Here is an 18,009-nt window from a genome sequence, read left to right on the forward strand (position 1 = left end):
ACATAGAGATGAGAACTTAAATGCAAGCTTCCCAGCTAAAACTTCTTCTCTGTATGTTTACCCACCCATGAACATGTCCCTTTTAAAGGAAATATCTGTAGTCCACCTCCCACCCCTGTTGGAAATGATTAGTTTGCATATGCCTGTACATGTGATGAATTTTATATGAATTTAAATTCTCTTAATTGAAAGTTTTATTTTCTATAGTTTCTAGAATGTCATTTATTTAATTTCATTGATGCACACATTTGGATGAATGACAATTGAATAATAAAGGTAGTTTCAAGTTTTTAGTAAATAATAAAGCCAAATATTGAACACAGGTTAATTGGATTAAATTCTGACAACCAGTACATCCTTAGGTAATAGGATAGTTATCCCTTTTCAGGATATGTAATTATTTTTTTAAGGAAACTATTTATGTTTTAAAGGAATTCATTCCATCCTTACTTCCTTGCCTTAGTAATCCTGAAAATATGGGTGTGCATTCTTTAGGAAGTAGATCTGAGAAACAGATTTTAAAACATTCTTTTATTTTTTTTTTAATTTTTTTTATTGAAAGATAATTGCTTTACAGAATTTTGTTGTTTTCTGTCATACCTCAGCCTGAATCCGCCATGGGTATACATATATCCCCTCCCTTTTGAACCTCCCTCCCATCTCCCTCCCCATCCCACCCCTCCAGGTTGATACAGTAATACATTCTTCTATTGGCTAAGTAGGATGTTTTAAAATCCTATTGGTATTACTATATATATATCTCAGCAATATCAGAAACTTTGCAACTTATAGTATAATTGAGTTACTAAACAAATTTTTTAAAGCCCATATGCCTTTGAATTGATTATAATACTCTGTTTATGAAGCACAGCTGTAATCTCTGGTCTGTTAAGCTAAGTGTAATTTTTGATCCTGTTGAATAACTTACAATTTATAGGAAAAAAAGTTTTAAAATCTACTGGTGAAAGTAAGATCTCTGGGATTTCCTTGGAGATCTGTCAATATTTGATTTTAGTAATGTCTGTCCTACTGACATTGTAAACTGAAACCTATGTGTAAAATTACAACTCGTAATGTATAAAGTCTCTGTTTTCCCCAGTTTTTGTTTTTTTTTTTAACCTGGCTCAGTTTTCATTCCAGTCCCAAAGAAAGGCAATGCCAAAGAATGTTCAAACTACTGCACACTTAACCATACTTACTTCAGTTTAAACTAAAATTTTTACTCTTAATTATCTATCCTGTATACAAAGGTACGTATGATGTAGATGTACATTTTACAGAGTTTTACTAAAAAAAATGAATCTGTCTGTCCCAGTCTCCTATCTCAAGAAATGTGATGGCAGCTTCTGAGATGCCCATGGCTTTTCCCTCCCAGAGAAAACCATCATCCTAAATTATTAAATACTGTTGTGTTAGTTTTCCTTAAGGTCTTCCACTTTTCTATTTTTCCTTTAGTATACATTTTCCTAGTGTTTCCTGTTTTTGAGTTTTATGTGAATGGAGTTATACTGTATATATGTATTCTTCTTAGACTTGTTTTGTTGTTGTTCAGCATTATGGTTTTGAGATTTCATTCATATTGATACTATTATCTGAGTTGTATTCATTTTTACTGCCATGTGGTAATTCTTTATATGAATATACTAGAATTTACCCATGTTACTGCTGTTGGACACTTAGGTTTGCTGTTAAGAAAATGCTGCTGTAAATATTCTTGTACATGCTTTCTGGCAGACGTGCAAAAGGTTTCCCAGGTTATATATATACTTTGAGGTAGGATTTTGGGGTCTTGGGTATATACACTGTCAATTTTACTTGGTAATGGCAAAAAAAAAATCTTGTAAACAGTTGTACATTACACCAAATAAATAATTCAAGAGGAACAGATTTGTGAGAAGATGGAAAAACAAAATAATAAGTTCTGTTTCATGTATTTTGAGCTTAGCAATTTGTTGGAAATGTTGAGCAGCCATCCGAAATGTATTTATAGTTTGTAGCTCCACTCATCTTTGTTTTTTCCTGGGTTGACTCATTCAGGTGTCTCATCTTTACCTTCTCCTTGAAGTGATCTTATAAAAAGTGTTACATTATCACAACATAAAAATTATTTGATCATAATAGTAGATGTGTTCAGTTTTATACCTTCAGTCTCAGGTTGTCATATGCAGCCTTTTTATTTTTATAGACTTCAAAACATAGAGCTATGTTAAGCTAGTACAGGGATGATGTAAGTGAGACGCGAAGAGAGGGTGCTGTTATTATACGAGCAGACATGCATTCTCGGTAGCTGTTAGCAAGGGGAAGAAAATAAGAAAACCTGGGGATGCAAGCTAAAACAAGCAGACAAGCAAGTAAATAAGTAAATAAACACAACTCTCTTTTGGGACCATTTAGTACCAAAGCAAATAGCATTATGTATTAATAGCCTCTGATTTCACTATATTGTATCATAACTCTGTAACTGGTGTTCATAATGTTAATTCTAAATAATCTTTATTCTTCATTTGAGAAAGTGCAACAACGCATATTTAGAAGAAGTGGTGAACCCTTAGTACTCTAGAATCAATTCCTGATGATTCCTAATAGCAGAAATTTTGTTGTTTATATGTAGTGTGATATGTTTGCCTATCACGTGAAAAAATGATCTATTGATAATCTCTCAAAATTCTACAGGAAAAAAATGAGTGGTGTAGATTATTCTACTGACTGAATTGGATTTATTAAAATGAAAATATGGAAGTGATTTTTATGCTTCATTGTCAGAAGAATAAGGCTGCTGTGAACATTCATGTTCATTTCTTTGGGACAGATGCCCAGGAATGCAGTTTGTTACACGTAAGGGTATATTTAGTTTTTAAAGAAACTTTCAAACCATTTTCCAAAGTGGCTATGCCAGTTTCTATTCTCAACGGCAGTGTATGAAAGATCTGTTTTCTTCACATTCTTGTCAGCACTTGGTATTGTCACTGTTTTTTATTTTAGCTGTTCCAGTGGGTGTGTTGGTAGTATCTCAGCATAGTCTTTTTTTTTCCTCTTTCTGCTTTTTGGCTGTGCCACATGGCAGAGATTGTAACAGAAGACAGCAGATTAAATACATTGAAAGCAGATTATAGCAGTCTCTGAATGTCTTCCTAAAGAATTTGGATTTCATTTTGTACGTAATTGGAAATCATTGAAAAATTTTAAAATGTACTTACATTTTTATTATTTTAGTAAGTTTTTAGGGTTGTGCTATGAATATTTTAGAACATTTCATCACCACTCCAAATTTACCATTCCTACTCCTTGCTGTAGGCAACTACTGCTTTGCTTTCTTGTTATCTCAGTTTGGCTTTTCTGAACATTTTGTATATATGGGATCATACAGTATGTAGTATTTTGCATCTGGCTTCTTTTATTTAGCATATTTTGAGGTGCATTCATGTTGTAACATGTATCAGTATTTTGTTCCTTTTTATTACCCGATAATATTCCACTGTTTGATGATGCCACCTTTTGTTTATCCATTCACCAGCTCATGGACACTAGGATTATTTCCAGCATTATGAGGAATGCTGCTGAGAACATTTGTATATGTCTTTTTGGGGAGAGGTGGCCCATGGCATGTGGGATCTTAGTTCCCTGACCAGGAATGGAACCCACACCTCCTGCTGCAGTGGTAGCTCAAAGTCTCAACCACTGGACTGCCAGGGAACACCCTGCATACAAGTCTTTAAAGTGAAAGTTGCTCAGTTGTGTCTGACTCTTTGCAACTCCTCAGACTATAGCCCTGCAGGCTCCTCTGTCCATGAAATTCTCCAGGCCAGAATACTGGAGTGGGTAGCTGCTCCCTTCTCCAGGGGTCTTCCCAACCCAGGGATCAAACCCAGGTCTCCTGCATTGCAGGTGGATTCTTTACTGTCTGAACCACCAGCGAAGCCCTATGTAAGTCTTTATATAGACACTTATTTTCATTTCTCTTGGGTAGGTTCCTATGGAGGGAATTTTGGATCTTGTGGTTAGGTTTTGCTTACATTTAACTTTTTAAGAAATTGGCAAGCTTTTCTCCAAAGTGGCTGCATCATTTTACAGCAGTGTATGGGAGTTCCAATTTCTCCATTTCATTACCAACATTGAATGTTGTCTGTCTTTCTGAGAATAGCCATTATAGTGGGTATGTAGTGATATATCATAGATTTCATTTGTGTTTCCTAATGACTTAGGATGTTTATAATCTTTTCATGAAGCATGGTTGTATTTTACAAACATGAGTGCAGTGCAAGAGATAAGAATGGATATGTGCACCACCAAAGATGAGACTGTACTAGACGTGTGTAGAGTTGAGGGAGACAGATTTCAAAGATACATCAGAATTAGAACAGGCAGCATGTAATAACTGCCTCATATAATGAGTAAAGCAGAGGGATGTGGGACTAGTGACCCAAAGATTTTCATCATTGACTATTAAGTAGATGGTGTTGTCATTAGCCAGAAAATCGAGTATGGGTGCACAAACATTTTTTTTGTTGGTAGATGATCATTTTTATATTCTGTTCTCTTGATATATCACTGGAATAAATATTTAATACAGCTGTTTGATAGTTGAGAAATACGTTATCTAGTTCAAAAGAAGGCTCTGGATTGAAATATAAATTTGGGAGAGTTACCACTGTATAAATAACAGTTGAATTCATTGAAATAAATAGTGTATCTATTCCTAAATGGCTGTATCCACTGTGTTACTTTTGGTCACTGAAAACTGCATAAATAATAAAAGGGTAAATTTTGTTGTTGTTGTTCAGTCGCTAAGTCATGTTCGACTCTCTGTGACCCCATTGAACTGGAGCACTCCAAGCTCTTCCACTGTCTCCCGGAGTTTGCTCAAATTCACGTCCATTGAGTCAGCTGTCTAACCATCTTATTCTCTGCCACCCCTTTCACGTTTTGCCTTCAGTCTTTCCCAGCATCAGGCTCTTTTCCAATGAGTCGGCCCTTCAGATCAGGTGACTAAAGTATTGGACTGCTGCTTCAGCAGCAGTCCTTCCAATGAATATTCAGGGTTGGTTTCCTTTAGGATTGACTGGTTCGATCTCCTTAAGATCCAAGTTAATAAAATAATTCTAGAATTATTTCATTTAGGTATATAAGCATCAAAATTTTAGGGAATCAAAATTCTCCAAGCTCGGCTTCAAAAGTACATGAACTGAGAACTTCCAGATGCTCAAGGAAAGGCAGAGGAACCAGAGAGCAAATTGCCAGCATCTGTTGGATCATAGAAAAAGCCAGAGAATTCCAGAAAAACATCTCCTTTGGCTTTATGGACTGCATCAAAGCCTTTGACTCTGTGGATCACAACAAACTGGAAAATTCTTAAAGAAAGGGGAATACTAGATCACCTGACCTGCCTCCTGAGAAACCTGTATGCAGGTCAAGAAGCAACAGTGAGAACTGGACATGTAACAACAGACTGATTCCAAATTGGGAAAGGACTACGTCAAGGCTGTATATTGTCACCCTGCTTATTAAACATATATTCAGAGTACATCATGTGAAATGCCGGCTGAATGAAGCACAAGATGAAATAATAAACCTTACATTTGCAGATGATACCACCCTTATGTCTTCCCTGCTGTCTCAGCTGGCAAAGAATCCGCCTGCAATCCAGGAGACCTGGGTTCAATCCCTGGATTGGGAAGATCCCCTGGGGGAGGGCATGGCAACCCACTCCAGTATTCTTGCCTGGAGAATCCCCATGGACAGAGGAGCCTGACAGGCTGCAGTCCATGGGGTCGCAAAGAGTTGGACACAACTGAGCAGCTAAACTGAACAGAAATAGCATCACCACAGACCCAGGTTTTTTCCATCTTTTAGTGCTGTCATTGCTTTTCTCTTGGGTTGTCCTCTTAGAGTTTCTCTTTCCTCATGGTCCTAAGATGGCTGTCATAGTTTTTTTTTTTTTTTTTAGTTGGAGGCTAATTACTTCACAACATTTCAGTGGGTTTTGTCATACATTGATATGAATCAGCCATAGAGTTACATGTATTCCCCATCCCGATCCCCCCTCCCACCTCCCTCTCCACCCGATTCCTCTGGGTCTTCCCAGTGCACCAGGCCCGAGCACTTGTCTCATGCATCCCACCTGGGCTGGTGATCTGTTTCACCATAGATAATATACATGCTGTTCTTTCGAAACAGCATATTTCGAAAGAACAGAGTTCAAAAGTCTGTTCTGTATTTCTGTGTCTCTTTTTCTGTTTTGCATATAGAGTTATCGTTACCATCTTTCTAAATTCCATATATATGTGTTAGTATGCTGTAATGTTCTTTATCTTTCTGGCTTACTTCACTCTGTATAATGGGCTCCAGTTTCGTCCATCTCATTAGAACTGATCCAAATGAATTCTTTTTAATGGCTGAGTAATATTCCATGGTGTATGTGTACCACAGCTTCCTTATCCATTCATCTGCTGATGGGCATCTAGGTTGCTTCCATGTCCTGGCTATTATAAACAGTGCTGCGATGAACATTGGGGTGCACGTGTCTCTTTCAGATCTGGTTTCCTCAGTGTGTATGCCCAGAAGTGGGATTGCTGGGTCATATGGCAGTTCTATTTCCAGTTTTTTAAGAAATCTCCACACTGTTTTCCATAGCGGCTGTACTAGTTTGCATTCCCACCAACAGTGTAAGAGGGTTCCCTTTTCTCCACACCCTCTCCAGCATTTATTGCTTGTAGACTTTGGGATAGCAGCCATCCTGACTGGCGTGTAATGGTACCTCATTGTGGTTTTGATTTGCATTTCTCTAATAATGAGTGATGTTGAGCATCTTTTCATGTGTTTGTTAGCCATCTGTATGTCTTCTTTGGAGAAATGTCTGTTTAGTTCTTTGGCCCATTTTTTGATTGGGTCATTTATTTTTCTGGAATTGAGCTGCAGGAGTTGCTTGTATATTTTTGAGATTAATCCTTTGTCTGTTTCTTCATTTGCTATTATTTTCTCCCAATCTGAGGGCTGTCTTTTCACCTTACTTATAGTTTCCTTTGTTGTGCAAAAGCTTTTAAGTTTCATTAGGTCCCATTTGTTTAGTTTTGCTTTTATTTCCAATATTCTGGGAGGTGGGTCATAGAGGATCTTGCTGTGCTTTATGTCGGAGAGTGTTTTGCCTATGTTCTCCTCTAGGAGTTTTATAGTTTCTGGTCTTACATTTAGATCTTTAATCCATTTTGAGTTTATTTTTGTCATAGTTCTACTTAACAATTCAAACCCAAAGGTGCCTGAAAAAAAATACATATTTTCACTTGGGTGTCTTTTTTATCAGCCCAGGAAAACCTTTCCCAGAACCTCTTCAGCAAAGTTAGTCTCTTGTCTTATTGGCCAGAATTGTATCAGACGCTTATTGTTAAAGCATTCATTGGCAGGAGGAATGGAAATTGCCACAATTCATTTCAGTTCAGTCGCTCAGTCGTGTCCGACTCTTTGCGACCCCATGAATTGCAGCACGCCAGGCCTCCCTGTCCATCACCAGTTCCTGGAGTTTACTCAAATTCATGCCCATCGAGTCAGTGATGCCATCCAACCATCTCATCCTCTGTCGTCCCCTTCTCCTCCTGCCCCCAATCCCTCCCAGCATCAGGGTCTTTTCCAGTGAGTCAGCTCTTCACATGAGGTGGCCAGAGTATTGGAGTTTCAGCTTCAGCATCAGTCCTTCCAATGAACACCCAGGACTGATCTCCTTTAGGATGGACTGGTTGGATCTCCTTGGTTTATACTAGAATTTTTTAACTGTGGTGTTAAATATTCTTTTGTCTTATTTCTTTTGAAAGAAACTTTTTTTCCCATGCCTTTTGATTCTTTGTTGATTAGACAGGTAAGTTTTTCTGGACAGCTTAGTTTCATATCACTAAGTTGTTCCTATTTAGTACTTCAGAGCAACTAATATTTGTTGAAATCATACTCTATATCATCAGTTTAGTTCAGTTGCTCAGTTGTGTCCGACTCTTTGCAACCCCATGAATCACAGCACGCCAGGCCTCCCTGTCCATCACCAACTCCTGGAGCCCACCCAAACCCATGTCCATTGTGTTGGTAATGCCATCCAATCATCTCATACTCCGTTGTCCCCTTCTCCTGCCCTCAGTCTTTTCCAGCATGAGGGTCTTTTCAAATGAGTCAGCTCTCCCCATCAGGTGGCCAAAGTATTTAAGTATTGGAGTTAAAAGCTTCAACATCAGTCCCTCCAAAAAACACCCAGGACTGATCTCCTTTAGGATGAACTGGTTGGATCTCCTTGCAGTCCAGGGGACTCTCAAGAGTCTTCTCCAACACCACAGTTCAAACGCATCAATTCTTCAGCACTCAGCTTTCTTTATAGTCCACTCTCACATCCATACATGGCTATTGGAAAAACCATAGCCTTGACTAGACAGACCTTTGTTTGCAAAGTAATGTCTCTGCTTTTGAATGTGCTGTCTAGGTTGGTCATAACTTTCCTTCCAAGGAGCAAATGTGTTTTAATTTCATGGCTGCAGTCACCATCTGCAGTGATTTTGGAGCCCAGAAGAATAAAGTCAGCCACTGTTTCCACTGTTTCCCCATCTATTTGCCATGAAGTGATGGGACCAGATGCCATGATCTTAGTTTTCTGAATGTTGAGCTTTAAGCCAACTTTTTCACTCTCCTCTTTCACTTTCATCAAGAGGCTCTTTAGTTCCTCTTCACTTTCTGCCATAAGGGTGGTGTCATCTGCATATCTGAGGTTATTGATATTTCTCCCGACAATCTTGATTCCAGCTTATGCTTCCTCCAGCCCAGGGTTTCTCATAATGTACTCTGCATATAAGTTAAATAAGCAGGGTGACTATATACAGCCTTGACGTACTCCTTTTCCTATTTGGAACCAGTCTGTTGTTCCATGTCCAGTTCTAACTGTTGTTTCCTGACCTGCATATAGGTTTCTCAAGAGGCAGGTCAGGTGGTCTGGTATTCCCATCTCTTTCAGAATTTTCCACAGTTTATTGTGATCCACACAGTCAAAGGCTTTGGCATAGACAATAAAGCAGAAATAGATGTTTTTCTGGAACTCGCTTGCTTTTTCAGTGATCCAGTGGATGTTGGCATTTTGATCTCTGGTTCCTCTGCCTTTGCTAAAACCAGCTTGAACATCTGGAAGTTCACAGTTCATGTATTGCCGAAGTCTGGCTTGGAGAATTTTGAGCATTACTTTACTAGTGTGTGAGATGAGTGCAATTGTGCAGTAGTTTGAGCATTCTTTGGGGTTGCCTTTCTTTGGAATTGGAATGAAAACTGAGCTTTTCCAGTCCTTTGGCCACTGTTGAGTTTTCCAAATTTGCTGGCGTATTGAGTCCAGCACTTTCACAGCATCATCTTTCAGGATTTGAAATAGTTCAACTGGAATTCCATCAGCTCCACTAGCTTTGCTCCACTGATGCTTTCTAAGGCCCAGTTGACTTCACATTCCAGAATGTCTGGCTCTAGGTAAGTAATCACACCATCATGATTACCTGGGTCATAAAGATCTGTTTTGTACAGTTCTTCTGTGTATTCTTGCCACCTCTACTTAATATCGTCTGCTTCTGTTAGGTCAATACCATTTCTGTCCTTTATCAAACCCATCTTTGCATGAAATGTTCCCTTGGTATCTCGAATTTTCTTGGGCCAGGGGTAGCTCCTCACGGCCACGCCTCTGCGCAGTCCCTCACAACCGGGGAATTCTAGGATTCAATGAAAAATAAGAAACTTAGAGCTTGATATGAAAATATGCTTAGGCAGAAGAGTGCTATCATAGAATTATACACTAAAGTTCATTTGTATTTGGGATTTAATGCCATTGTATATATCTTTAGTTTTATGAGAAAAGGCATCTTAAGTTTCAAAATCAAGCTTATATTCAATTTATAAATGAACGTTTGGAACAGAATCTATTTATAAGTTGACCTTCCCTTTCTGTATTAAGTAGATTACATTCTTTTTTATAGAAATGCATTCCAAACTAATCTAAATTATACTGTTATTGCTGCTGCTGCTAAGTCGCTTCAGTCATGTCCAACTCTGTGCGATCCCTTAGACGGCAGCCCGCCAGGCTCCCCCGTCCCTGGGATTCTCCAGGCAAGAACACTGGAGTGAGTTGCCATTTCCTTCTCCATGAAAGTGAAAATTGAAAGTGAAGTTGCTCAGTCGTCCGACTCTTAGCGACCCCATGGACTGCAGCCTACCAGGCTCCTCCGTCCTTGGGATTTTCTAGGCAGGAGTACTGGAGTGGGGAGCCATTACCTTCTCCGAGATTATACTGTTAGAGTTACAGTAAAACTATGCTATGGTTTTCTGAAGCATAATATTTGAGTTTTTCAGTTAATATACCAGAGGTTTTAATAGTAATTATACCCTTAGTTTAAGAGCCCCACTGAGGTATTTCGCAAAATGATTATTTTATAATTTTTTATTTTTAAAAATAGTTTTTTAATTGCAGCTGTGATGTTTATAACAGTACTTGTACAGTATGTGGGATGCTTTTTATGAATGCTAAGAGAGGGAAATGAAGAAAGAAGAAGTTTGAAGTGGTGGAAGGAAAAATGTATAATCAATATCTGATTTTGTGAATACTAAGAAATTACTGCTTTATGACATCTGGTACACATTGAAAAGCTATCAGCTTTCCTGATAGCTTAGTTGGTAAAGAATCCGCTTGTGATGCAGGAGATCCCAGTTCGATTCCTGGGTCGGGAGGATCTGCTGGAGAAGGGATAGGCTACCCACTCCAGTATTCTGGCCTGGAGAATTCCATGTAATGTTTAGTCCATGGGGTTGCAAAGAGTCGGACACAGCTGAGTGACTTTCACTTTCACACGTTGAAAAACAATCTTAGATTTTGTCTTAGACTGAGTATCAAAACCATGTTTATACTAGTTTTTTTTTTAAATCTTATTAATATAGCTGTTATTGGGTAATGTTCTAATACTTCAAAGATAGCTATGATATCCATAATTGATGTTTGTCACTGATGGATTCTGTGTGGTTAGTGATCTTTAAGCTATCCCAGTGCTTTAAGATTTAACCACTTTGATAATTTTGAAGGGCTTCAGAACTGAGAGGGATGTGTTCATTTTGATGGCAAAAAGAAAAAGATTTTTGTAAAGGCACTATGGGATTAAAATGAACGTTTCCCATGTTTGCAAATACTTATTAACTTTGAGGAAATACCACTGTTAGCTCTGAATTAGAAAGTATTAGAATATATCCAGAAGGATTCAGTTTTCATTTATTCTGAATCATTAAGAAGCTCAAATGTGTTTTTAAAAGAATTACCTTTTCCTTAATGTATTTTCTAGACCTAAGAAACTTGAAAATTTCAGGCACAAAATCTTTGGTGAAATTAATACTTAAAATTGTTTAGTGTTTGGTTTTGACTGGATCCGTTGTCACTATTAAACGCAGTTCATAGTGCTAAAAGCCTGTGGCACAGTATCTTATAAATTGAGTGATTAAAGTTGATGCAAGCATTTTGCCTATGTGAATTCAGTTTCTGTGCCTGTATGGTATAGATCTCTGCTTAAAGGACTGTAATTGCAAAAGTTAGAAAAAAGCTTTGCTTTGACTCACAATTTCTAGTATGTAAAAAGTGGCTTGCAGACCTGCATCGTGAAGCACGTCCTGTCCTTTGATTGTCTTTTATTTTCCTGTTAGTAGTAAAGTCAAATCTTATGTGGTTTTCCTTAGCCGGTCTTAAATTCAATCCTTAGAAACGCTTTTCTGGAGTTTATGATTTGTCATGTCTTTGTACATGTGAGAGGATTGAAGGAGGATAGATCAGGGTCTTGGACTTTGCAGATGGTATGTTTGAAGAGTCTTTTTGATTATGTATTTTCCTTTTTAATTAATTTTAGATTTAGCCTAAAGCTTGTAACTTTTTTTTTCACATCAAGGAAAAAGTGTTGTAATAAATAGTGCTGTAATAAACAATGCTTGGTAAGTGGTTTACCTGCTAATTTTATTTATTATTTGATCCATTGGAAATATCTGGTAGAACTAGAATCAGGCCATATGTTTTTAAACATAGTCACTTTGATTGGACTTTAAAACTTTATGAGAATACATTAATGTGAGCTTTGTTTATTGTAGTGATTTCCTCCCTCTCTTCTTCCATAGCCCTTAGGGAAGAATTGGCAAAGAATGGCTTTGTAGGGAAATCTTTATGCCTTTTCTAAAGTGGAAACACAATGCATTTTTTTAATTATTATTATTGTTATAAGGTAAATTTTTTAAGACTATGATCATGGGGTGGGGGGAGGCGGGGAATGCTAAATACCAGGTCTCCGTTACTACCCTCCTTTGTTACTCTGAATGATGGTCTAAGTTTTGGTCATATGAGTACCCTGAAAAATATCAGGGACCTGGTGAAGTTATAGGTAACTTCTGCATTGGGAAGACTGTTAAAGGCTTCTAAATGCAGACAAAGCATTACTAATTGCTTTCAGGGTTGGTCTGTCTTTAGTTGGACCATGAAAGATTTAGCATGGCCCTATAGCAGCCTGTCTGCTGAGTGGAGACTCTTGTCTTTAAGAAAGGCTATCTGATATGCTGGACCGTTTCAAGTTGCCCCAGTTTACATGAATTTAGTCATTATTGCCAAGACTACTAAACCTCAGTGTGACACAAATGATACTTCTAAATGGACTTGAAGACAAAGGCGTTTTGACCTTTCAGGGGGACATAAGTAATGTTCATACAGCTTAAAATTTTTCTTTTTACAATAGGAAACAGAATACTGTGCTATTTGAAGTTTCAGTTAAAAGATACCTTCAATGAAATTATTTTGTGATCCCTAAATAAGCAGCACACCTGTCTTTAAATAAATTAAAGATTTTAATAGCTTCCTTCTTTTATATTATGAACATTATCTCTTAAAGCAGTAGGTTACTAATGGCAGCAGTAACACAGCTGAAACCTACGCCATGGACGTAGAACTGGCAGTGCAATTAATTCTTGACCCTCACTGTTCCTGATATTCTAGGTTGACATTTGCCTGAAATTAAAACTGCTAACTGAGACTTTGTGATAAAATTGAAATGTTAGCTGGGTGATCAAATATATTTTTCTCAAGTAGGAATCCTAATATTGTAGAGTTGTAAATTTTAGTGCTGCTTCTGATGTTCTTGTTTTTCAATTAGAAATGTGATTTTTTCCCCCCCACTAAAGCTTATTAGGCTGATACAGAAATTCACATGTGAGTAATTTTTTCCACAGATCTGTTATGTTATAAAGTTGAAAATACTCAAAATTTAGAACATCTTTGAGCAAAGGTTTGTAAAGTGATAGTTTCTAAAGTGCTATAGAACTTTACATTAAAAATATACAGTTTTATGCATGATAAAATTTTAGTATTTCTTCTACATGTGTTATTCCGGTAAATAAACATTCTTTCAATCTTAAATATATTCTTTTTTTCTAAACAGATTTATGAAAATATGCATCAGTTTAATACTGTCTTGGAATTCATGAGATGGAAGCATAGGTCAAAGCTGTTTGGAGAAAATTGGAAGTACAGTTTTATCTAGCCACATCTCTGAGGTAAGAAAAAGACTTAATATAATTAATGTGAAAATTCTCATTTCTTAGCAATTAAAAATTGTCCTATTTTATCACTGCAACTTTGTTATCTTCTTTCTTCTTGAATCACCTTCCTTATGAGTTCTTAAGTAGCTACAACATTTTATCTCCTTATAAATGTTGAACGTCTTCAGGATTAAAAAGTATTTATTACTAATACAGCTTTCTTTATTCTAATTGGAGAAAATAAGCATTAAATGATGTATATAATTACTTCTTTCCTCTGATGATGACAAATCAGGTTAGAATAGAAGATTATATTAAAATGAATGTTTATATTATTCTGAAGCTTTCACATATTTAGAATTTAGGATAAAATTGTTACTTTGAATAACAGATCTTTGGAGATAGAATTTATTGAAAGAAGTGGAAACTGCAGGGACAGGGGAGAAGCCATTCTAAGACAAAGTGGATAGAGAAATCAAGTTCATTATTTTCAAATCCATAGAGACTCAGATTATCAATAAAAGGTTTAATCCTTTAGGGATGTGTATTTAAAAAAACACATATACATGTGTTATACTTTTTTCTCTTTAAATAGAGTTTGCTACTATTTGCTACTATGCTTTTTCCTCTTTTAAATAGTTTTGCTCACTGCTTCTGCTTCCTTATAGCATTCATTCATCCTTCTGTCCCTTCTAAGCTGGTCTGTTTGCTCTTTTGAGGAATAGTCATGATGTTCTAATTGTTTTTTGTCTTTTGTTAGGTTTCACTCTTTGATCACTGTGTTAGTTGCCATTTTTCCTTTCATGAAATACTGGTAGCTTCTATAACCCTGAGCTTTTCTCGTTATACTTCTTTAATTACTCCTTCAACTTTTTTTTCCTTTTTCCTCCTATTTTTGTTTGAAGAATAGTTGTCCTCCGATTTCTAAATAATGACCTTCCCTAAGATTTTTATCTTTGAAATTCTTTAATGTCTTTCCTAACTTCTTGATTTCAGCAATTACCTCTAAAATGATCTCTCTCAACCTCATATCTCTGCTATGACAGTATTCTAAGCTTCAGCATGTATTTTCAACTGCTTGCTTCACACATAGTGTTCCTACTTCTGTTACTAGACCTCTTTGTCACCTGTGCTCACAGTCTTAGTGCAGAATCGGATTCTTTATCTTTTCCTTCCTACTCTTAATCAGAGATCAGGTCCTTTCAGCTTTACCTCTGTATCATGAATATTTTCATCATCTCTTTTGTAGTTCTCTCATCATCATCCAAGTTTAAGTTCTTCAGCATTTCACTTGAAATATTGAAGGACTCTCCACACTTAGTGTGTCTCCTCACTCTTTTTTTCTATCTACCAATTGCTACCAGCTTATATTTTCTAAAAGGTATAATTCTGCCTGTACTGTCAGTAACTCTTTGCTAGCCTATCAAAGTAAGGACAGATTCCTCTAATAGGAAAGTCTCTCAACAGTGTAGCATTAAGTGACAGCTTTGCTTACATCCATCCACTTCTTTCTCTCTTTAAACACTTGCTAAACACCTAGTCTAATCAGGAACTGTATTAGGCGCTGAGAATACAAAATCTTCAGTAAAAATGAGTTCCTTACTTTACTCTCAAAGAATAATCTGTTCAGAGATGAGTACACAAAGTTAATGCAATTTGAAAAGTGTATGAGATTGGGAAAGTATGTTGGTATCACCTAGAAGGGCTCCACCAATATTGTTAGAGGAGAGAATTGTCAAAGTGGCTTCACATAGGAGATGGTGTTTGAGTGGAGTCTTAAAGGATGAGTAGAATTGCCTTAGAATTGAGTAGAATTGGAAAAGAATTGCCTTACAGTTGGCTCAGTGGTAAAGAATCCACCTGCTGTAATGTAGGAAACGCAGGTTTGATCCCTGGGTCAGGAAGATCCCGTTGAGAAGGAAATGACAACCCATTCCAGAGTCTTGCCTGGGAAATCCTATGGACAGGGGAAGCAGAGGAAACTTGAAATGTATAGAATGTACAAAAGACAGAGGAAGTAATTTTGCATGATTTGAATTCAGGATGTGAGACAGGATTTGAGTAACAAGGCTGAAAGAGAGCTTGTTTGTGAAGAACTCTGGATGCCATGGTAGGGAGTTTAGACTTCATTTTGTGAGTAGTTGGCAGTCTCTAGAAAGTTTAACAGAAGTATTTTGAATCATAATTGTGGTTTGTTACAATTAATATGGCAGTTATGTGAATGATAGTTTGGAAGGGGGAGATACCAAAAGCCAAGAGACAATTAGGATACTCTTGTTTCAGTCAAGAAGTAATGAGAATTTTAAGGTAGGGATCAACTTATCTGAAGTTGCAAAAACCTTTAAGCATTGATTATTCAGCAAATATTTAATTTTCTTCTTCATACCCCTTTGCATGTATGATACTTTTCAGCTGATGATTTAAAATTGACCCATGTTTTTCCTCCTTCTGCTCATATTATTTTTTTCCAGGCTTGTTTTTCCCTATTCTTCTAGTTTAAGACCCCAGAGCACTAATTTTTGTTTTACAGAATACTACTTTTTGGGGGTTCCTGTTGATCTGTGTAACAACAGTCACAAAGGAGAAATCAAAAAATAAAGAACATGGTCTTCATGTTAGAGAAGTGGAGTGAGGACTCAGGGAGCTTGTAAGGTTGTAGGAGTCGTTCGGCTTGGGGTAATACAATTCAGTCAGAGTGATGATAGTGGAAATAGAAAAGAAAAACAGGAGTAGGTATGTTGTGAAGGAAGAAGGGATACTGATTTGTGACTGGATATTGAAAAGAAATAATGATGCCCACGTTTTTTATCTGGATAGCAGGGATAATAATGTTGGGCATAGTGAAGAGCAAACAGAAGTAATTCTTCGAATCTGGTTGAATCCAAGTTTCCTAAGTTCAAAGAAACATTAACCCAGTGATGTTCTGCTGTATTACTGGTCTCTTCATTTGTTTACATATAACAAATACTTTTGCACATTGTTTTTCAAGCCTTAGCATACTGAAAAGGAGATATTATTAAAAAAAGAAAGGAAAGTATTGCCTCTTTTAGAAGAGTAGTTTGAAAAGAGATAAATAGTATTCTGCACATGTTTATCTTCTGTTACACTTTAATGCTGTGTAAGATTTAGTAAAATATAAAAATGTTTGAGGTATTTCTGCAGGTCTAATTCTGACACTCTTACTGAAAGATGGTATCTCATTTATTAGAATTTATTCCTAAATGAATGGAGACCTGTGAAGATACTCATTAAGCAGAATTTGATGGTTCCATATTAATAAGTAAATGTTAGTATGATTATGTCCTTAGAGAAATACCTTATAGTGAGATAATGCTACCTCATAATATTAAACTGACTAGTTTTAATGCTTTTATTAAAGTTCTTTTCAACTATTAATTGATGGTTGATTTAGGACTTTGCAATGTTCAGAAATATTTCAACATGGTATATTGAAAATAAAGTTGTCAGTCTCAGTTGCCCAGTCTCTTCTTTTTTTTAATCTTTAAATTTTTTAAAATGTACCAGTCATCTTTCATTGGATGTTAATTCTCAGTTAGGATGTAAAAGGATTCAGCAGATATCAAGTTCCTCAAAGAGAGGTACAGGGCAAAGATGGTCATGGTAAGAAATGCAGAATGCCCCCTTCACGCTGGGCCCTCCTCAGTGGTTCTTATGTATCTGTTCATATTGGAGTTTCTAGTAAGAAACACAGTGGTTGAGAAGCTTGTCAGCTGCTAGGATCGTAGAAACCCCAAGGGTGTTCCCTTTGTTACACTGATTACTTGTTGTTATACTGGTAGTTACCTCTTTGAAATGCTCTGAGGGTGCTTTTGGGGGTAAAATCTTGCATCAGTATCTAGTTTGGCAGCTCCTTTTTTTGACATCTGTGAATTTCTTCTTCACTGGCACAGCTAACACCATCTTGGTGTCTTGGATGTTCATTTTCACCCAATCTTTTCTAATAGTTCCGCTTAACTAGAAGCTACCCATTCTGATCTTCAACTTAGCCTTTCTTTTGTTAGCTGAATTCCCTTTAAATGAATTGTATTTTTTTAGGCCCATTCCAGAATTTTGGGTTCTGGCTGTAGGCATCTATTATTCAGGGACAAACTAGTAGGTATGAAAGACAGACTTGTTTCTATTCTGTGGACTGATAACAAAGGGACCAACAAATTGTTACCCATTTCTTGAAGCTCTGGGAGGAGTCCTCAGTGCTTCTAAGCCCTCTCAACTGCAAGGTCTGTTAGCAGTGTGGCAGATGACAGTTGCTTCTAGGTCTGCTAGAGATTTATTTTTTAGATGAGCAGCCTTTAAAGGGCCCTACATTGCACTAAAGCAGTTGCTGTTCCCAGCTTGAAAATGAGCTTCATCTTTACTGTTGGTCTTTCCATGGACTCCATTGAAAATGTTTTCCCACACCTACTGTTTTCTTTAGAGAAATCTACAACTCATAGTCTCAGA

The 18,009-nt window shown here is 36.9% G+C and overlaps 1 protein-coding gene across 1 annotated transcript in view; it reads left to right on the top strand.

Moving 5' to 3' along the window:
• BMPR1A (bone morphogenetic protein receptor type 1A) overlaps positions 1-18,009 on the top strand; it is a 145,511-nt gene that overhangs the window by 71,013 nt on the left and 56,489 nt on the right. Inside the window, exon 2 of the mRNA XM_061161964.1 lies at positions 13,449-13,563. The gene's annotated coding sequence lies outside the window, so the exon portion shown is untranslated. The remainder of the gene's footprint in view (positions 1-13,448; positions 13,564-18,009) is intronic.

The sequence above is a fragment of the Dama dama genome, chromosome 15 (assembly GCF_033118175.1).
Source record: "Dama dama isolate Ldn47 chromosome 15, ASM3311817v1, whole genome shotgun sequence".
NCBI lineage: Eukaryota > Metazoa > Chordata > Mammalia > Artiodactyla > Cervidae > Dama > Dama dama.